This window comes from Heterocephalus glaber, unplaced genomic scaffold, assembly GCF_053883595.1.
Source record: "Heterocephalus glaber isolate CG9 unplaced genomic scaffold, H.glaber_assembly_v1.0 deba00001465, whole genome shotgun sequence".
NCBI lineage: Eukaryota > Metazoa > Chordata > Mammalia > Rodentia > Bathyergidae > Heterocephalus > Heterocephalus glaber.
The window spans coordinates 21,641,850-21,656,014 of NW_028258312.1; positions in this window are offsets into that span (position 1 = coordinate 21,641,850).

Consider the following 14,165-nt stretch of genomic DNA (forward strand, 5'->3'; position numbering starts at 1 on the left):
GAATAACTTGTGACTAGATCAAGTCAAAGGAATGTGAGGAGCCCAGTGCAAAAGCTAAGCTCTCAGGAGGCCGAGGCCAGAGGATCTCAAATTCGAGGCCAGTCAGGGCAACTTACTAAGACACTGTCTCAAAATAAAAAATACTGGGATTTAGCTCAGTCCAGAAGTCCTGGGTTCAATACCCAGTATCATAAAACAAACACAAAACAAAAATAAACGAACAAATAGTGAGTATGAGAGAAAGCAATTGACATTGAATTTAGAAAAAAAAAGTCTTAGGTATTGTCAGAGTCTCTGAAGACAAATAAATCAATGGGGACTGTGTAATATTTATTTTTTTAAATCAGAAAATTATTCTTTAAAGAATGGAAGATCTTAATCTACCTATTCATGTCTTATTGAGTATCAAATCAAACTTAGCTTCAGTGATTTTAATAATAAAAGGAAAAAATGACCTATGGCTTTCAAAGTCCCCCAATCAAAAAAATCAAAGACCATAGATACAGAAAAGCATAAAATTCACCAGACATTGTCAAACCATATACAATGCAAGAAATCAACAAAGCAATAATTAAAACACATGCACAGACATGAAAGAAAAAGAAGCATGCACAATTTAACCACCGAAGATTTCCTCTCCAAATATCAATCAGAACAGCTGATTAGCTGTTTTAAACGTGCAGGAGCTCTGAGACTTTGTACAAGGGGTCCCTTCTTAAGTAACCTATTACAATATGCAATTCCTCCAACTAATTGATGACTGGACATGCTAGTAGATGGTGAAAAATATATAGACATCGATATTTGCAGATGTGAGATTAAATCAAAGGTAGAGTGTTAGTTCAACTTCTTTGAGAAGTAAATACCAAGACTAATTTGGAAGTAGGGCTTTTTGGGAGGAGGATCCCTGACAAAGGATAAATTGGAGGGATATAAAGACAGGAATAGTTTCTGGACAATAGATTCAGTTTATGACATATGGTTTATGTCTAATGAAGTGGTGAGTGAGGAGTTTTTAAACCGCAATTTTCCAATGAATGTGGATCACTCTCCACAGATCATGGTCTGCTGAAGAAAGCACTGACATGGGGCAAATGTGAGGCATACCCAGGAAGGCAGCAGGTAGAGCCATCAGTTAATAAGGCTTCCTGCCTCCGGGCATACTTGACTACAGTGAGAAAAGCCTCACAGATTAGTTAAGCACTGTTCCAGGTATGTCTGTGGGGTGGTTCCAGAGATGATTGGTGTGCAAGTCAGCAAAGTGAGGGACAAGAGACCCAACCTGGCGGTGGGTGGCGCCCATCCATGGGCACCAACAACTGCCTGGATGGAATAAAGGGAAGAAGGTAGTTGGACTGTGTTTTTGAGCAGCTCCATTTTGTGTTAGCCAACTTGGCTTTTGCTGCCATGGCCTTCAAACTTCAGTCTTCAGGCTCTTCAGCTTTTCAGTGGAGACTCATCTCAGCAGCTCCACAGTGCACCTCCAGACCTTCTCATTTGGACTGAGGCTTCATTCTTGATACCTGTTCTGTGAACTCTTTCTTCTTGTGGTGAGAAGCTACTGGATCCTCTGGCTCTTCAGCACCCAGGAGGCCACTGCAGAGTCTTCCACCTCTGACCCTATAAATCTACCTAAAAAAATCCCCTTGCACAATTGTACATATATTTTCTATTGATTCTGTTCATCTAGAGAGAACCCTAACCAGTACAACTGCAATGATCCATCCTTCAAATATCATTGTGAAAGATCCCCCAGAAAAATGCTTGTGTTCAAATCCCTACAAGCTATGAATATGTTGGTACAAAAATGCAAAGAAGGAGATAAGCAGACTTAAGTGGCTGACACTCCTGTCTACCAGTTATAAAACTAATAGTGAGATGTTAGTCTTTAAAGTAAATATATTATCAGAGATTATGTTAACTGTAAAACATAGCAGTAGTCAAAATTCATAGAAAAAAGAATTAGGGCTGAATTAAAAGAGACCAACATTATACAAAATATATAGATGATATGTTAGTTTTTGGGTTGCTGTTACAAATGGAAAAAAAATTATTCAGAGAAGGAAAGATTTAGTGTAGCTCGCAATTTCAGAGGTTTAGTCCATGGTCACCTGACTTCATTGCCTTTAGGCCTATGATGATGCAGAAACATCACAGTGGGAGAGGGTGGCAGAGAAAGCTGCTCACCTCAGGGTACTCAGGAAGCAGAGACAGTGAGAAAGCAGATAGGCAGGAAGGGGCCTTGAGAAAACACACCCAGCAGCAGCATAGCTTGCTGCCCTTCCTACTCTGACTGGGCCCCATCTCCACACCCCATTCAACTAAGAATTCATAAATAGATGAATCCTCCTGGCTCCATCTCTGAACCCTGATGTACTGGCAATTAAACCCTCAATACATTAGTTTTTGAGTGATGCTTCATATTTAACTGATAGAGTAAATGTCAATGAGTAGAAAAAGATAGTGCAGACACTGGCCAAAAGCAAACTACATTGCTTTGCTAATATTGGTGTGAGTAGCTTTTCAGAAAAGCATACAATAACTTTTAAAGGAAAATAATATACTTAGAAAGTGTCACTGAGACAGGGGCAGGTTTAGAACTGCATTTAAGAATAAAATAAGGAGAAAATTAAACAATTTCAGGACTGAAATTAGAAGTTGGCAAATCCATAATTAGAAAAGGAAATATTGGCACATTTTTGAGTAACTTATATGCAGACACACAGTATACAGGGTGCAGATCATTTGGTTAACCCAATGTAACTGACATGTACAATATGTCATATCTAACTACTACAGATAAACATTATTTCTAATTGCATATAGAGTATTTATCAATATTGGATACTTGGAGACGAAAAACAATGTAATTTCTCCACAAGCTGAAGGCTAGAAGTACAAGGTCAAAGTGTCAGTGGAATCATAACCCTTCTGAAGAGACTAAAGATGGGTTTTTCCAGGCCTCTCTTGTAGCTTCTGTGAGTTCCTTGTCTTATATTAGCAGACAATGAATCTTAGATGCTGCTCTTGTGCACCTGACTTGGTGTCCAACTTTTGTGAAGACACAAGCCTTCCTGGATTAGGGAACTGCTCCAGAATGACTGCATCTTAATGTAATTAATGGCACCTGATAAAGGCTCTTTGCTTGTCGATTCATAGGCACAAGTACTTTGTGTTAGTGAAATTTCCTGAACATATATGCAAAAAGAAAAAAATATTGAGAATATATTAGAATACACAGAAACTGCGGGAGAATGGCAAAATTAAGTCATATCATCTTGAGAATATAAGAGAACAGAAAAGTAGAAAAGGAACAGAAAAATGTTCAAGGTAATAATGGCTGGAAATTTTTACAAAATTAATGGAAGACATCAAACCAAATTTCATGGATGCACATACATATATACATACATATATAGATATAGATATTCAAACTAAACTTAATCATATCATTTTTAAACTGCAGAAAACCAAGCACACTAACAAAATCTTAAAAGAGACCAAAGTAGGTGAAAAAAATCTTTTCCCATAGCAGAAGAAATGATAAAATTCACACTGACTGTTTTATCGAAATAGTGTAAGCAATAAGAGAATATTGTAAAATATTTGAACTGTTGAAAGAAAAAACTCAACATAAAATCCCAGATTCAGTCACCAAAAGTGAAAGAGAAATACTTTCTCAGCTGAACCAAATCTGAGCACAGACATTTCCAAGACTGCTTTGAGCAAATTCAGAAAGTTCTCTAAAGAAAAAGAAAACATCAAGTCTATATAATAAAAGTGAAAATGTTCAACAATGAATAAATAAATGTAAAATACACTATTTTGTTTTTCTTATTACTAGTTAATCTAACAGGTAATTATCTGGGTTCAAAAACTAATAGCAACAGTATGTTGCATAATTAGTGGATGCTATAATAGGTAGGTGATAGGAATGACATCAGTCGGAGGGATTAGGGTTGAATTGGGAATGATCTGGTTTAAGGCAACTGGGATTGTCGTACTCTGGTTCAAGGCGCTAGCCAGAATGCATTATATTGTTATTTGAAAGTAGACTTGCCTTAGTTCCAATATCTATTGCAAACTGAATGAAACACAACTGCCAAAACTTTTATTTTGTTTTGTTTGGGGATAATGAATATGCTAAAAGAGAAAAGAAAAATGTAATAATGCAAAGTAATCAACAAAAATGTAGAAAAGGAAGAAAAATGGGAATATTTTAAAAGAAAAGCAAGGAATACATGCAATGAATAAAAGTAGCTGAAAATGTGGTCAATATTAAGCCAACTAGATTAATGCTGGTAAAGGTGGAAGGTACAAATCCAATACACTAAAGAAAACAGACATCGACAAAGTAGATCAAACACTCAGGAAAACTGTGTGTTGTCTGCAAGAGACCACTTGAATTATAAACACAAATAAATTAAAAATACATCAGAGAACACTGGATCACATTACCGGCTGGTTGCAGTGGTCTCGGACCATGAGTCCACCTGAGCAGTTAGCTTCCCAGCCCTGTGTGGTCCTTGGGGCTGCTACGCTGTGCTGGGCATGGCAGGCTGTGTGCTCAGGGTATGACACAGCAATGTGACATTGACTACAACAGGACTGGACACCCCATTCCTCTGCCAATCCCAGGCACTGTATCACAGTAAGAGTATCTGCTTGGGGAAAGCAAAAGGAGGTGGGAACAAGCCTGGGGCTTGCTCATCCATGGCGGTACTGCTCAGAGCTAGGCAGGATCCAGCGGTATCCAGGTGCAAGTCTGCAGATAAGGTATCTGGGCCAAGACAGCCACAGCCCACCACCAGCAGACTTGTGGCAAACCTGGACTGAGGCATCATTTAGTGCTGAAACAGCTGAAAGAACAGCAGGTTCAGAAAAAATAAACAGTCTGCTTAGAATTTCTGGCAAGACTGGCCCAGATATCTACTTCTTCAGTTTCCAGAGTGTGTTGTACACCAAGAATCCAAGAATATTCAGGAAATCGTGAGCTTGATTAATGTTCTAAATAAGGTGCTAGAACAGTCTACATAGTCATGAGTATAGGAGAGCACTCAGAGACAGAACGGAAAACATATTTTAAAGGAAAATCCATGAGCTTCTAGAAAACATAAAGAAATGATTCAATATTGTAATTGAGAAACTTAAGAGATTGAAGGAATTTTAAGAGATCAAGTAGAAATCTTTGAACTGAAAAATATAATAAGGAAAATTAAAAACAATTGGAGATGACTATAGTAGGTACATAAAACCAAAAAATTAGGGCCAGGGATTTAGCTCAGTAGTTTTGCTGCCTGCTGTGCAAGTGCAAGGACCCGAGTTCGATCCCCAGTATCAAAAAAAAAAAAAAATTAGGGAGCTCAAAGAGAGCATTTGAAAATATATAGTCAAAGGAGAAGAAAGGAAATTTTAAAAAGCTTATGAGAACTTTGGAACAAAATTAAAAGGGCAAATATTACCAAAATGATAGGAGGCTTATTCAAAAAAATAAGAGAAAACTCTTCAGACTAATAAAAGGATACAAATATCCAGGTACATCAAGGTCAAAGGTCACAGCCAGATTCATCTCAAAATCTTTCAAACACAAATTATAATCAGGCAGGGAAAGGTGAAAAGGAAGAAAAGATTCTCAAAGCAGCAAGAGAATAGAAATAAGTAGCACATGGGAATGGCCCAGTTCCCCCAACAGAAACCTTAGGGCCTGGAGAGAGTACCATGATATTTTCACATTACTGGAAGGCAGAAGGGGCTCCCAACCAGAACTCCTGTACCCCCCACAGCTGTCCAGAAAAATGAAAGCAGAATGAGTGCATCTCCATCAGAACTGTCCTACAAGAAATATTACAGGTACTTCCTCAACCAAAAAGAAAAAGATGTTAATGAGTAAGAAGAAAAGAATATCAGAAGGTATCAATCAATGGTGTGAATGTCTCTACAAATTCAGAAATCTCTAACACTGGAAACATGGTATGCAAACCATTCATATCTTTAGTATTAAGACAAAAATAGAACCATTAAAATAGTAATAAATACATTAGATATTAAGATATAAATACATTAATATTAAGAAATGATAAAAATATGAAGTAGGACATCAAAATTGAAAATGTGGAGAGAAGTGGATTGTAAGTGAATTTTTTATTAGTGTATTTTTTCTACTTCTTTTTCTTATCTTCATAAACATGCTAGGTTGCTATCATCTCAAAATACTTTGCTATAGTCACAGATGTTTTCACTAAACTTCATGGTAGCTATAAGGGAAAAATCTATATTAAGCAAAGCAAATGTAATAAACAAGAAATAAAAACAATACTACAATAATTCATGAATTTAAAAGGAAAACTACAAGAGAAAAATAAAGGAACTACAATAAAAATAGAAAACAATTTACACCATAGGTATAGAAAGAGCTTACCCATCAATAGCTATTTTTATTGTTAATGTATTAAATTCTCTGATTAAAGATATAAGATAACTAAAGGTATAAACAAGATCCAGCTATGACTTACAAGAAACTTGTTTCATATCTAAGTACACAGGCTAAAAGGATTGAATAAGATACTGAATCCAATAGAAAGCAGGAGAAAGCTTACTTATATAAAATAGACATTAAATTGATCAGCAAAAAGGAGACAAAAGTCATTATATAATGATAAAGAATCAAACTTCAGTAACAGGAAATAACCATTCTGAATAGATGTGAACCCACTTTTGGGGCACTCAAAAGTATAAAGCTAATATTTACAAACCTAAGGGAGAGATGTACTCCAAAACAATAATGGTAAGGAAAAAGCAAGTTTTAGCAATGAACAGATCATGCAGACAAATAAATTGACCAATAAAAATATAAAGTTAAATGGCATGCTAGACTCAATGGCTTCAAGTTATATGTCCTATGTAAATGATGAACTAAGTTTAAATTTATTTTAGTAAGAAATAATTACATTTATAATAAAACTGGTAAATAGAACTTCCTTTAGAAAATGACTAGATTTTTTTTAAACTTGACTAGTTTTTAAAGTAGTATTTTCTCTGATCCATTGTTTTTTATGATTTTTAAATCATAATTTAATGAATTTAACCCAAGCTAATACTATGCATCTCAAGTTTATTATATTTTATAACCTCATCAGTTTCTGTTCAAGGTTAAATAAATAAAATCTAAAAACCAAATCTCATGGACAATGCTGGCAAAAAGATCAGAATTTTGCAAGTTTTAATATTTGTATTTACACCAAATCTTTCAATAGTTTTTCCTTCATTAATATATAAATATTATAATATCTTAAAAACATTTTTACTTCTCCATATAAATTATACATTTTTTTGCTATTTTCACATTTTCTTCATTACAATGTAAGACAGAAGTTTTAAAGACAGCTATTTTTTTTCTTTTGTTTTCCTTTTCTAATTTTTGAAAATCTCATGAAAAGAATGTTGTCATTTCTTAATCTTTCATTTATTTTCTATTGTACAACATTCTAGAAGATATTAAAAATATTTTTCTTAACAATATGTCTTTGCAGTTCAGTCTTTTTTTTTGACGCTTCATTGATTTTCCTCTGTTGTGTTTTGAATAATGTTACAATTATTATGGGTGTTTATATTAATCATCCTTTCCACTTGTTTAGAATGATATTCAAATATCAAAATAAGGAAAATAAGTGGTGGCAGGTATTTCTAAAATGTTAACATTTAATCACTTTGAAGTTAACTTCTTTTAAAAAAATAGAAACTGAAAATCTTGCATTTCACTTTTTGATAAATTGGTAAGTTTGCACATTTTCAGACTATTGAATTATTACATTTTATAATTATTATGTTTTTTAAAGGTTTCTTAAGGAAGAGCTACCCAAAGCTCTTTTTTTCTTTTTTTTTCTTAAGTTCTTTTATTGATATATTTTAGGTGTACAATATGTTTACATTTATCATTGGGTGCTTGTACCTGTACATGATGTATCTTGGTTCTTATTTTTCCCCATTACCTGCGTGCCCTTCACCCCTCCACCCTTCCCTATTAATATAGATTTTGTTTTGATTTTTTTTTCTTTTCCCATAATTTTTCCTTTCCCTTCTTCCCTTTCCCCTTCTCCTCCCACCACCCTTACCCCTTTGGGCCTTTTTCTATTTCAAATTATGAATTATTCATTTTAATCCTTATTTACACTTTCAGTTTCTCACACTAGAGAAACTATTCAGTATTTACACATGTGTGTCCTAGTATGGCCTCAATATGCATCCATTTAGTTATAAATGTCTCTAGTTTCTTGTTCTTTGCGGCTGAGTAGTGCTTCATTTTATTAAAAAAAAAAATCTTCTATATCCAGTTTCCAGTTGATGGGCACTTGGGCTGTTTCCAAGCTTTAGCTATTACAAACTGTGCCGCTGTAAACATGGGTGCACATATATCGCTGTGGCATGATTCTTTTAATTCCCCAAAGCTCTTTTTTGAAATGTATTAACTTAAGCACTTTTAAAAATTGACATATAGACATATATTCATTGGTTGTGTTTTTAGTATGTTACTTTAATATTTATTTTGTCCTGAAGATTAGGGTTTTCAGTTTTTTACAAAATTGGTTAAGTAAGATATCTATGCTTTGTTAATAATTCCAAGGGTCATGCTATTTAGAACAAAAGTAACTTTATTTAGTCGTTGTATAGCATATCCCAATGTATATTATTTAAATAGCTTTTAGATTCCTTAAAATTTTGTTTAAAAAATAAACAGTATCATCTATTCATCCATTTACTATTCAAGTTCTACAACTACTAGATTGCTTAATGTTGAACATACAAAATTAAATAAGAGAAAGCTTTCTCTCTGAAGATATTATATGGGGAATACTTTCCATTCCAGAGGCATCTGGCTGCCCAAAGCTAGGGCATGGCATGGATAGTGATAGTGGGAAGGTACCGGGTTTTAGAGGTGCCTCAATGGTTCATGGTGATACTTTATTATGTGGATCACAGGTAGACCTCTGAGTTTCAGGTCAGAGAGTGGTGTAATCCAAGGTCAGTCTGTCATTGGGCTTCAGAATGTGCTGTTATTGGAAGTGGACTGTTAAGAGTGAGCTAACACACAATAATGTCAGAACCAAAGTCAGTGGTGATCGAACTATGGAGAAAGGCATAAAGTTGTAGTGGTGGTAATAGAGCTACAGTATTAAGAATAAAAATCTGCAAAACATAATTAGGATAATTTTAAACACAGGACATTGGAAAGTGAATTAGTTTCAAAGACTATTATGAACTTGCCAACAAATAATATGGAATGGAAATATTACAAAGATTTGAAATTCTGTGGAAAAAAACAGGTATCAAGGAAAAGTGGACTAATTTGTTCATTCAGCAAAATAAATGGAATACATTGCTTAGGTATGATTGTACCTTTGGAGTCATATCCCTGTGTTGTATCTTAATCTAAAGGTTAGGTATGCAACATTACCACAGTCAAACATAGGTAAAAATCCATATAAATATAAATGTTATAACTCATAAACTTCAAGATTTAAAGATCTTTGCCTTGACTTTATACTGTAAAATGCAACTGTTCAGTGAAGTCTAATTAGACATAGTATTTTTGTTCATAAATCATTTCAGATAACATACATTTGTCTCTTCTCTTAATTTAAATTTCTCTTCTTTTTCTTTCCTTCCCTCTTTCCTTCTCTCCCTCCTTCCCTCTCTCTCCTTCCTTCCTTTCTTCCCTCATCCCTTCCTTCCCCTTCTTCCCCTTCATTTATATAACTGTATATAATCCTGCAATGGTCAATGATCCAGGGAAATGTCTCCAAATTATGAAAACTCTACCAGAGAAAATGCAAAACACTTTTTTTCAAAATGGAAGACTAAAGTAGTTTTATCATTAAACAATGAAAATGAGTAGCTATTTTTGTTAATATTTTCCTTGGAAGAATTAAAATAATGTTTTCCAAATGTACTGATTTTGTCGATAGAATTGTTCTTACACCATATAAATATTTCAAAATGAATTAAAAATATATATGTGGCAATAATCTAATGCCTGAAGAATTTTCAATTCTTTTCTCAAATCTAATTTTCTACATCTAGCAATTCAAAATTCAAATTACAGTTACGTTGCAAACAAGTAGTGGAATGCAATAGAACGTGACAACATACAAAAAAAAGATTAATCCAAATTTCCCTAAAAATTCTACTTAACACCTAAACTAGTCCAAAAATGCCCAAATCAGTATTGACATACTGAAGTTGAAGACTACAGTTTTCAGACACTCTCTTTTCAGATTCTGAATCCAACTGACATCTATTCAAATAAGCATTTATAGATTCTTCAGGAAAATGCTTTCATAAAAATCAATGTACAAAGAACTTCATTTTTATTCTTTCCTTTGTCTCTTCATGGAGTTATTTGAGGCATATGGTGAATGCTAACTGTTCCTGATGATCAAAAGGTAAAAGTTTTTCTTAACATTTTATAAATAAATGAAACCTGATACCATTTTATAACACAAAGTTGCTACTTTCATCCCCTACATGTCACTACATAGTATTCAATAACTTTACGCTATATTGAGATAAGAATTTTGTCAGTGTATGCTTACCATTTTCACCCAGCAACTCTTAATTAATCAATCTGCATCAATAGTATTTAAATCTTAATCTCTACAATGTAATATAAAAGGCACTCAATGAATAATTATTATTGAGTACTTTAAAAGGAAATAGTACATCACATCTACTTGGAAATAACTTTGTTAAGGGCCAGGGATTTAGCTCAGTGGTTCTGGTGCCTGCCTCGCAAGCGCAAGGTCACGAGTTCGATCCCCGGTACCCGCCCCCCCTCCCCCAAAAAAGAAATAACTTTGTTAAAATGTGAGATACTTGAGGGGTTTTTTTCTATTTAAAAGTGAAGTGCTGGGCTGAGGATGTAGATCGATGGTGCTGTGCCTACTTTGCAAGCACAAGGTCCTGAGTTCAATCTCCAGTACCAACAAAACAAAACAAAAAACAAAAAAAAAGTGTAGTGCTCTTCTATTCCACAAGTAGATTCAGACAATATTATCCTAAAAATTAAAGCAGTCATCCTATGGACAGTGCCAATCACATACATTGTTTACTTTTAAAAAATGTTCAAGAAGACAGATTTTCAAATTAAACCTCAATACTTTGCCTGCACTTATTCACTAGAGTCACACTTGGATATTTTCTTAGGTAGTCGTTGGCATCAAATGTGTCTTATGAATTCATAGAATTCGCTCAAATTATCTTTTTCAAATATTTTATAAAATAAAACAAAAAATACTGCAATGCCTATGATAAGAAAGAGGTTATTTAATTCTCAAAGATTTATTTATATCCAGAAGAGAATCAAAGACAAGAGAGACCCTGAATTCTGAGTCAGCCTCAATCAATAGTCCTTCATTTCCATCTACTACCTTTTTCTCTTATTTCTCTTCTTTCCTCCTGTTCTCTTCCAGTTTATTTGATATCTCTAAAAAGTGAAAGTGCAACATAAAATATCTTGATTCTAATGAAAGAGGGAAAAAAGAAAGACTAACTCGAAGGGTGTGACTGCATTTTATTTCAATGACTCTGAAACTCAGAGAAAAAAATGGAAGGTTAATAAAGATGGATGACATCTGACTGGAAATATTGTTGTTACCATCACATAAGTCAAGGTCTTGAAGGTATTTCTTTAGGCAAAGCGTTGAGGTAAAAACACAAATAACAAATAAACCAAACGTTTTCGTTCTTTGTTCTGACACATAAATTATTATAATTAAAACTTTGAGATACCTGATTTGTAACAAGTTTTATTTGACTATTAAAATGATCCATATATTACAACCCTAAAAGTAGAAGTCTTGTTTTCTTGTTCATTTGGATTTCTGTTTATTTAGTGAGATATTACCCAGGTTGTTTGAATTCTTTCCCTTATTATTTCATTATTTACTAATTACTAGGAGCAAAGCACAATTTTGTATGCTTGGAACTTAAGCAATGAACAAAAGAGAGAAGATTGTCAGAAACAATTATCAGATTTAGAAAAGGCTGAAAGTTATTGATAATTTTTTCAATAAAAATATAAATATGTTGAATATTTATTCCAACAGATAATAGCGTAGTACTGACTACCTCATTAATTAATGAGTTAAATGACACCTTTAACACATATGTGTTTAATATTAGAGTCACGATTTACTGTTTTGAAATTTTACTTCCAGGAAGAGCTTGACTTTTCATAGGAATTTTAGTGAACCATATGTAATGCCTACACAACTTAAAAAGAAAGGTTGCTTACATTTTCACTCATTACGTTAAGATAGGTTTTTTTGGCAAGTAGGAAGTCCTATTTTATACTGGCAGAAAAATTTAAATGGAGAATATGTTTCAAGTGTCTAGGCATCCAAACAAATATATTCTTTTTTAAAAGATCCAAAAGTAAGGATACACTGTTTCCTTGGTTACCTATGCCTCTTTTAACTTTGGGTTGGAGCAATAAGATTGTACAATTTCGAGATAACGCTTTTTGCCTGTTAACCTGAAATGAAAGTATCCATACTATTTACAGAGTTGATGGTAAATATAGCTGAACACCCACAGTGCAGTTTGCAGAATCCAGCTGGTTATTATAAGCTTTTATGAATAGTCAATAAAACTTAATAGATACCCATTTCTAGTACTTCACTCCCAGAGCCACAATCAGGTAAAAAATAATCACCCCTCTTGGAGGAGAATGTGTCATCACTTAACCGTCCACCCTGAAACAGAAGGATATTCATTAGTGCTATCATGAGTGATAAAATAGTAACTAAAGATATGTGAGAGCTCGTGTAGTGTGATAATTAAACATATTGCTGTAAATTATTTTCTGTAAATATCAGAAGTCTCACCAAATCTTCTTGAGTAGTTTTTGTGTTTACATTCTTTAGTCTAGATTCTTTATTTAGTTGTTTATGAAATGACCAGAGACCAGTTTAATAAAATTACTTTATTTAGGGAAAGTCTACATATCTATGCTTACATACAAAAATATTGATTATATAAACTAAGGTATCTAATAAAATTGTTCCTTTTTTCAAACTTTATTAGAGTGTCCTGGAAGTAGAATTGATGTACATTTCTAAAAACCTAGGAACCCTGATTTTAAAATTTGTCATTTGAAAATTCCAGTTCACCAATATATCTTAATTCTTTGACAAAATAGATTATTATTTTTTTCTTCTCTCAAAAGTTCAACAGCTCTTTGTTTTTACAACACATTACAAATTGGACTATTACATATCTCACTAAGGCTAAGTGAAATGATAGTTTAGGGACTGATCCTCCCAACATTTCATTCAGTAGAGCAACTTGGAATAGAAATACCAGGACATCCCTTCTTTTCAAATTCAACATTGGAAAGAGAAGTTAATATCCAAAATAATTATCAGGTATAACTGTAACCAGTGCTGAGGAAGCCAAAACTGCAGGTAAATACTTTTAATTTTGAATTTCATTAAGCCATAGTATTTCCTTTGAAATTGTATTTAGCTAGAAATAAGGTACTAAATAAAAAATTTGTCTTTGTCTGTAATAGGTCCATGTTTGTTTTCCCTGGCCATCAACTATTTTAACCTAATTGAGAAGCAATCTTCCCAGAATATTAGTTCTATGTTTTATCTTATAAACTATGTAATTATTTTGAAATACATATAGTTTTACAAAAACTTGCAGATAGTACAGAGAACTCTTACGTGTCCTTCATTTGCTTTCTTCCAATAATTATACTTTATATAACTCTAGTGCACTATCTAAACGAGAAATTTGACATTAGCACAATGTATTATATAGTTCTCTGTTATTTTATCATGCATAAGTTTGGGTGATGACCAATATAATCAAGAAACAGAGTTATTCCATAACCAAAAAAATCTCACTCTTCCAACCCCTTTACACTCCCACCCACTCAACAGTCTCCACCATCTCGAACCCATAGGCACCATTAATTTGTTTTCTATTTAATTCTGTCATTTGGAAATGCTATTTAAATGGAGTCATGTAGCATATGTCCTTCTGAGACCAGATTTTTTTTCTCACTCAGCATAATGCCACTGAGATCCCTCTAAGCTGTTGTCTGTATCAAGAGTTTATTGCTTTTTACTGCTAAGAAACATCCTGTGGTATGGTCCTACTGC